The sequence below is a fragment of the Littorina saxatilis genome, linkage group LG8 (genome assembly GCF_037325665.1).
Source record: "Littorina saxatilis isolate snail1 linkage group LG8, US_GU_Lsax_2.0, whole genome shotgun sequence".
NCBI lineage: Eukaryota > Metazoa > Mollusca > Gastropoda > Littorinimorpha > Littorinidae > Littorina > Littorina saxatilis.
The window spans coordinates 59,675,226-59,683,818 of NC_090252.1; the positions used below are offsets into that span (position 1 = coordinate 59,675,226).

Here is an 8,593-nt window from a genome sequence, read left to right on the forward strand (position 1 = left end):
TAACATGTGCAAGTAGCTGTCAACAATTGGCAAAGCTTTATGAATTACAAAAATATGTTCTTTATTGCATGTATTATGTGGAATTTATGTTGAGATTTTCCATCATCATCATCAACATCATCATCATCATCATCATCAAATCATCATCTTCAGCATCTTCATCATCATCATACCGGCACGGTTGGCCTAGTGGTAAGGCGTCCGCCCCGTGATCGGGAGGTCGTGGGTTCGAACCCCGGCCGGGTCATACCTAAGACTTTAAAATTGGCAATCTAGTGGCTGCTCCGCCTGGCGTCTGGCATTATGGGGTTAGTGGCTAGGACTGGTTGGTCCGGTGTCAGAATAATGTGACTGATGGGTGAGACATGAAGCCTGTGCTGCGACTTCTGTCTTGTATGTGGCGCACGTTATATGTCAAAGCAGCACCGCCCTGATATGGCCCTTCGTGGTCGGCTGGGCGTTAAGCAAACAAACAAACAAACAAACAAACAAACAAACATCATCATCATTTACACCATATAATCATTGTAAGCATTATTGTAAACGTTGGTATTGTGTGAATTTTACCGTTGATCACTTCACATGTGTAACCTCAATTAACATGTTGCATGTTTCGCTTTTGATTTGTATGTTGCTTACTTTGTCATTTTGTGCTTACTTGTCGATTGTTTGCTGGGTTGTTCGTTTAATTTGTTTATTTGTCATGTTGCTTTACTTGTTTATCATTTATTAGACATTTGTATTAAAAGTAAGGACCGGTTGTAAGAAAATGCGTCGCCTTAAACCACTATCCTTGAAAAATAAAATTCCATCATCATCATCATCTCTCTCTCTCTTACAGGCTGATGTTTTCACCTCTCCCGCCCCCTTCTTGTGCCGTACACACACACCATGTATCCTGTTTGTGAGGAATCTTTTTTTATCATGTTCGGAATGGTATCCCGAAACCTTCCCTGCAGTCTCTGTCCCCCGACCCCTCCCCCTCCCCTTCGCCTTTCTCCAACGGTACCTTCCGTGGTAGTCCCTGTAGAGTACTACAATAAGTAAGAAAACAGTCTGCAGTATGAGTCTGACGAAGGTAGGAGCATTAAGTCCACAGCACTGTTGATGGAAGCGGGTTATGAGTGCTGGTGGTACATGTTCTAGCTGTCTGGGCAAACCATCCAGAAGGTCAGGGGAAAGCTGGTCAAGAGAACATTAATCACCTTTATCTCCATCGCTCCCTTCTGCTGGGAGGCACTTTGCTTGACTTCTCTCTGTCAAGTTCCATCATCATCTGTCTTTACTCTTAAAGGCTAGCTACACTATACAAGCAAGGCTGAATGCACTTAGGCAATAGGTTAGGCTTGCTGTACACACAACACAGTTCAGTTGTTTTGGACCATCTCGTCTCAAGTTTTCTGCTGCACAGTTAGGCAGCATCTCGCACAACTGCACATCAGCATATTTTGAACTAATATTTTTAATATCAGCAATGGAAAAATAGGTTAGGTTCTGTTGCATGGCACGTGGTGCTCACAGATTTGTGACTGATTCGCTGCGCTGTGCACCAAAATGGTAAGGTTGAACTATATAGTCTGCTACTGTCCGAGGTGCAAAATAATGTTTCTCGCTTTCTCTCTGGTTCTGCAGGGCCAGGGGAGCTGGGTTTGTTGTTGGTAAGTACGGGACAGTGAGGGAAGAGTATGGACTGTAATTGCACATCTGGTAGGAGCTATGGGCATGTAGAAAGATTTATCCGCGAAGGTTAGACATTTGTGAGGTGCAGTTCAAGGTAAGATGCTTCCATGAGAGGTGAACAGTCCTGACTTGGATAGCTTGACCATCTGTGTGCATTACATGTGTGTGTGTGTGTGTGTGTGTGTGTGTGTGTGTGTCTGTGAGTGGTTGTGTGTGTGTCAGTGGTTGTGTTTGTGCGTGCTTGTGTGTGTGTTTGCGTGCGTGCGTGTGTTTAAAGGCTCAGATGTATTTCATTAAGTCTCCATACGTCCAATATTTTGCCATCCACAGATGCAGACAATTGCAAGATTAACTTCCCCTACACCCAACACGTGGACCTGTGCCACAAGGCCAACCTGAAGACAGCAGACCAGTGCAAGGAGGGTCAGGGCTTTGTGCTGGACGAGCTGGTCATCGCGCCCCTAACTGAATATGACGACTGTGGTAGCTTCCACAACAATGACCTCTTGAACGCTAACTGTCTGCAGGACAAGATTGTGAACTATGATGAGCGAGTCTTTGAGGTCCTGGAGAAGGTCAGCGGGCAGAACAAGATTGACAATGACACCATTGTGGAGCGCTTTGAGTTCAGCTTGGCGGGGTCAGACACAGTGGGAGGAGGAGGAGGAACTGCAGGGAAGGACACTTCAGCATTTGTGTCATTCCGAAAGCAGTGCAGGCCTGGTACGTGAATGGGTGTGTGTGGGGGGGGGGAGGGGGATGGGGTTTGTGGGGGGTGGGGGGGAGTTTGGGGATGGGGGTGTGTGTGTGGGGTGTGTGAAGAGGAAGGGGTTTGTGGATGCAAATATGCTTTATAATAGCATGTATATGTGATTGCTAGGGTAATGCACAGTTTGTCCCCCTTTCAGAGCAGCTGCTCTGCACTGACAGAGTTGTGAAGTCACTCTCACTTAAAGGACCAGACCACGCTGTTTTAGCGTCAAAAACGCTTCGAATCGTGTTCCTGCGCGACCGAACACTTCCCGATGTGTGCAGTTAGTTAGAAAAACCGCTTTCTTACCGTCTTCAACAATGTTTGGTTTATTTCGGAATCTTCTAAGGCCGTAATCCGCCGATTTTTGTGCCTGAAGCGACGCATTTCTTCCCCAAAACGACCCGCCATTGTGTCTCGTTTTCTTCGCGAGACTGGCGGAACTCTTGGCTTATGAATAAATTATCCGTGACGTCATACAGTGTCAAGATGGTGAGTGCAACAACAAGCGTAACTGCAGACGAAATTGAACCGCACATGTTCGAACCACTCGCTTCTCTGCTAGAATCAAGCATGGAAATAATAAGGAGGCCACTTCCAGCAGTGATGAGAACAGTGACGACGAAAATTGCGACTATGTTTGTCTCAGCGATCAAAGCCAAAAGGTAAACACGCCCGCTCTCTGTGCTGAACTTATCGTCTGCTTTCGAGTCTCGTCTTTTTGCTCATGATTGTTTGTGTACTGAAATGCCAACGCACTCGCGAATAAGTGTGATATTGTGTAAGTGTTCATGCATTGCATTCACGAGTGAAAGAACAACAGCTCATCGCAGTTTTAACTGTCCTTGATTTCAGAGACTGGTGTCAGAGTGGCCACTGTACGTGTTGTACTGTCAGTATGGGAGGGGCAGAAGAGGAGAGAGAGGAAGCTACCCTGAGGTACATTCTAGAATGAAAACTTGCAGGGGAGCAAGAATGCATCACCAGCCACGAAGGTGTACATACAACTTTTTTTGAGGTGCCTATAATATTTGTTTGATTTTTAAATGTATTTAAAGGCTACCAAGAAAATTTAAACTGAACAACTGTTCAGTGTTGTCATTTAAATGTGTAACACTCAGTCACATATAGTTTCACACACACAATAATTAACTCACTTGCATGCCCACAGAAGAAGTTTGCTCTTCACATTGTTCTGTTGTTGTTGTTGTTGTTGTTTTTATAACGTAATCATTGTAACATCAACACTCAGCAATAACCAATATTACAACACAATCACTTTTTCATCAGAACTCACTCACATACTATTAAACCCTGGTTTATTGACACTTGCATTTGTACATTGCATGGGAAAGCAGCCTGAATTTCAGGTGAACTTTAATGAAAAAAGATTTAGATATATGTATGTTGCTCTAGATGCATGTTTTAATAAATAATAATGACATTCAGGAAAGTAAAAGGACTGTTGAAATTTGCTGTTGTAAAATGTCTCATTATTAGGGTTCTGTTGCACATTTAGTGAATTGACTGTACCAATTGCTGTTATTATTTACACCCAATCAGTACATCCACATGATATTATGTAGCTTAAATTAAAGAAAATGTTGTGATGTGTTCAGGACATACAGACAAGTTGCATACTGACTTGCCGAAAGAACAGGAAAGTTCTTCCTGCCTGTCTGGTCGCTGCCATCAGAGACCTCTTTATGTCACAGAGCTACACAGGCTTCAAATATGTCACATAAATAAAAGGTACATTACATCTTTCAACTGGGGTGTGTGTGTGTGGGGGGGGGGTGCATAACTATTGCATACTTAAGGTCGGCTTAATCTGCAAACAGAAATGTGGAGCTTGTGTAACAATTCTTGCTTTGTCAGATTTGGAGATAGGCAGCCTCAGTCTATATAGCTGGTCGCCAGTTGAGGCGTCCTGCTTGGTGACAACTTGAGCTTTGTCAACTGGTCTAGCTGTAGCAGTCAAAGTCTGGGCACTGTTGCATTGTAGTCTCGCTGTGTATGCAGAGCTTTGTTGTAGCTGCCATAGGCCAGTGTTAGGATCACCACCTCCTCAAACAGATCGTTCAGATAACCTGATGAAAAAGTAAGGTGTGAGGGTAGAATGTCAAAACTTAAGCTCGAAGTTTAAAACAAGAGAAGAAGAAAAACCTATACATGCTATCATGATATCACCTGTAGATTTTCATACATGTCAAAGAAAAAATCTCAGTGAGGTAATCTTGAGTAGTGAATGTTAAAATGTCTTTGTTTACCTTTTATTATCCAGGCTCGTGGTTCATCGGACAAGTCACTGTGAAGGCATTTCAGGAAGCTGTCTCCATGCCCCTTGTGCTGACATGGTTGTTTTCCACTTAGCCTTCACCTTTTGCACTCGCCTGGATCCTCCGGTGTAGATTGGGCACAGTATTCAAACTTCTTTCCAACGCCTGTTTTAGACAGAAAAAAAGTTACCACAATCAGCAGAACTTTCACTGGAGAATGGGCATAATTCTTTCATACTTTCTTTCTCATAGCTTATTTTTTGTTTTTATAATCTCTTCATTACACTAAATAACATCCATCTTAAGATCTATTTTGAGCCTTAATTTAAGTGGACTAGTAATGATATTAGTCATAATGTATTTATTTTTATAAGGAACAAACTAGAGTATGTGTGTGGATATGTGTGTGATGGTGCTGTATGTGTGGTTTGGGTTATGTGTGTACTGATGTGTACATTTTATGTGTTTTGTATGTTTTGCGAGTGCGATTTTATGTGATGTTATTCTGTACACCAGCCAAAACAAAATGTCTGGTATATTAGATAATAAACGCACCTTTAAACTTATTAGCGACTACACCCCGTCACCCCCCCGTCCCCCTCTCCCCATTACACCCTCCACTTTTAACATTGTATAACAAAAAATCATGTCCCAATATAGGTCCCTATAGTTACCTGGGAGGACGTTAAGCCCCATAATCAACATCAACAACGTATTGAATTGAATTGAAAAGCTGGGGTTATGAGGTCTAACTTCTTGAATTAAAGTGTGTTTTTCTCAGATGCATGTAGTTTTTTATTTGCTTGAAATCATGGTGTATTTTGGTTGTTAGAGAAGAGTCAATTTCCTTGTAAGCCTTCAAAATTAAGATTTGTCATTTTTGAAGTACATTTGTGTAAGGGTCCAAAATAGTCCAGGATAAGGAGGAAAAACATAATATAGGTTGGGTCAGGAAATCTGAAACATTGCATAGGTTTTTTTGTGCCGATGTAGACACAAAAAGTACTTAGAGCACTTTTTCCCCCACAAGAGAGCATAGGTTAGTTTTGATTATCCCCGAGTACGCTAGTACAGGGTCCAGCAGACTTTAATTGTGTGTCTGTGTGTGTGTCTCGACTTAACAGCTTATTGCTGGGAAACTACTGGGCGCAGTTCGTTCAAAAGTTGATACACTAACTTGATAATAGGTCCGATTGATCGTATTAAAACTTCATAATGTTACCTGGGACCTAAATGCGAAATAAACCACAAAAAACGACTTGGCGGTGGGAGGAATTCGCGGTGCAACAGCCAGCCAGGCAGTCTGATAGAACAGTGCAAGTTCTCGGCAAACCAAGACTATGCCATACTCGTAGCAAAGCCGCCGAATGGTACCGTAAACCAAGAATAGTGACGTAAGAAAATAGAATGTCGTCTTTTGATTTGGAACGTGACGTGTTTTAGAATGGAGATGTGGTAGTGTGTGTGTGTGTGTGTGTGTGTGTGTGTGTGTGTGTGTGTGTGTGTGTGTGTGTGTGAGAGAGAGAGAGAGAGAGGGAGAGAGAGAAGGAGTGAGGGAGAGAGAGAGAGTGTGTGTGTGTGTGTGTGTGTGTGTGTGTGTGTGTGTGTGTGTGTGTGTGTGTGTGTGTGTGTGTGTGTGTGTGTGTGTGTGTGTGCATGTCTGAAGAGTACTCGGGTCCAGCGCGAGCGTTTTTTTAATTTTAATGCCACTGTTAGCAAGAGGAGTACTACAGTCAGCAATCAAACAGTGCATTTTTTTTCTGTAGACTTGTTATTTCTGTTTAGGTGTTTCAGTAGTTTTCTATGCGGATAATCATGCTGCATGATCACTAGAAACAATCCAGCTCTATAGCATGCACGTGTTTTTAAGTTTTTTTACCATGTTACTCTGAGAGAAAAAAAAACCCACAGAGATTAAAGTGTAACTAAACAAGCAAAAAGGAAAAACATCGTTCAGCAACCTTTACACTTTGATATGAAGAAGGGCCTCATATACTGTCGAACTGCGAAAAATTTTTTTTTTCTCTCACTCTGACACTGTTTGACGGACATGTGAAGTGCGCGCCAGGAACGACAATCTTCTTAGTTTACCTGATTAATGCCCTTAATTTTTGGTTCTGGTACTTTCAGTTCCGGCTGTTGTCATCAATCTACCAAAATAAAAGATCAAACGGAGTTTTCGATTTTAATTTCATGGTTCAGAAAAATATTGCTTATTTTCTGAAGTCAACCGTTTTAGCGAATCTTTCTTTGATTCTTAAAAGTCATTTCAGATTTTTGAAAAATAGTTAACGGTTAGTAATTACCAATATATCGTAAACAAACATATCGATAGGTTTTGGTAAGAAGACACAAGTGCGATGAATGTGGTACCAGTATTGTTGTGGTAAGTAAGGATGCATTTCTTTGCTGTAAGCACATTTACAATGCACATTTAATCTGTTTAGCAACATAAACGAAAGCATGGTACAGTGCCGCTTGTTTGTGGTCTATCTTTTCGCGGCAGATGCGTAACAATTAGGGTCTCAGTTGGAAAAAGCTGCTCGGAACCAGAGCAGATTTGGCTTGGGTTCTTTGAGTGTGAATGATCGACGAGTGGCTTGACATTTTTAACGAATCATTACTGTAGCCTACTTGAAACCATCATCTGTTTCTGAATTTGTCATCAGTTATGATTGAGCAGTCTCATAGGAATCGTCCATAATATGTTAAACCGAAAAAGGGCAGACGATTCTGAATCACACGTACAGGCCGCTGCTGTACAAAATCAGATCTAAAACGATATTTTGAACTGCGACGTCTGCGTAAATGCCCTGTAACAAAATACCTTGTCCTGGTCATGTGTATACACATCAGCTTCTATTGGGAAGATCAGTATTTTATATTAATCACAAATACAAGATTAGAAATAGTTCTGAAGATCGCCTTTGATTTCAGTTTCAGCGGCAAACTAGCAGATCTGTCCAAACCGGCATCGTTTCATGGTTGAAACTTGAATAATCCCAAATAGATCTGAGTGGGGGTAAGTTTTATAGTATTTCAATTTTTTACGGCAGTTTTATTTAAAGATAGTGTAGTGGATGTCTCTGGTGAAGACTACAGTTATATAAATTTGTTGTTGTAATATTAAAATGATTGTTCTTTATTTACACAATTGAATAATTTGTATATTTGTTTGCAGATGACGGCATACTGAGTGCTCCAAGAACATACGCCTGCTGGCATTTTGTGTCTTTTCTGAAGACGTCGAGGCAATCAGAAGTCACGGTCCTGGCCACACACACACAATGACATGAACAAGAAATGATATTTTTTCATGGGCATATCCAGTATTAAAACTTTATTACCATGCAAACGCAACGATTAGAATTTAGAGAAGGTCATCGGTCACACACACACACTGGGCGGATCCGGAGGGGGGTTCCGGGGTTTAGAACCAGGGAAAATGCAGCACAAATTATTTAACAACCAAATTGATTGACTTGTGCACCATGACAAAAGTTTTCTTTGATCCATGAAAGGTCTTTTGCCAGAAAAATTGCTCTGAACATCAGGTACCCTGCAAGTTGTCACACATTCACATTATTGAAATAAAAAGAAAACACACCAGTAACCAGGTTAGGTACGTTAATATTTATAATCAATATCTCGGCACGTTACTGCCTTCTTCGGGATGGTAAGCTGAACATTATTGAACAAAATAATCGGTTTAGATTGTATACTTTGATTCTTGAACGAAGAAGCAGAGGTACTGCATACAACTAGGACTGTAATATCAGCTTTTGCCTGAAACACACACACATACACTTATACAATTAATGCAATGTCATTGTATGAAGCCAGAACAATCACTAACTTACATAGTTGGTCACACAATTACCCA

General features: G+C 41.5%; 1 long non-coding RNA gene across 1 annotated transcript; it reads left to right on the forward strand.

The window, feature by feature from the left end:
• The first annotated feature begins 6,630 nt into the window (after positions 1-6,630).
• Positions 6,631-8,109, forward strand: LOC138972419 (uncharacterized). The gene is made up of 3 exons (XR_011457604.1): positions 6,631-7,096; positions 7,648-7,732; positions 7,892-8,109. It is a non-coding gene; the product is annotated as an uncharacterized lncRNA (long non-coding RNA).
• Positions 8,110-8,593: the final 484 nt, after the last annotated feature.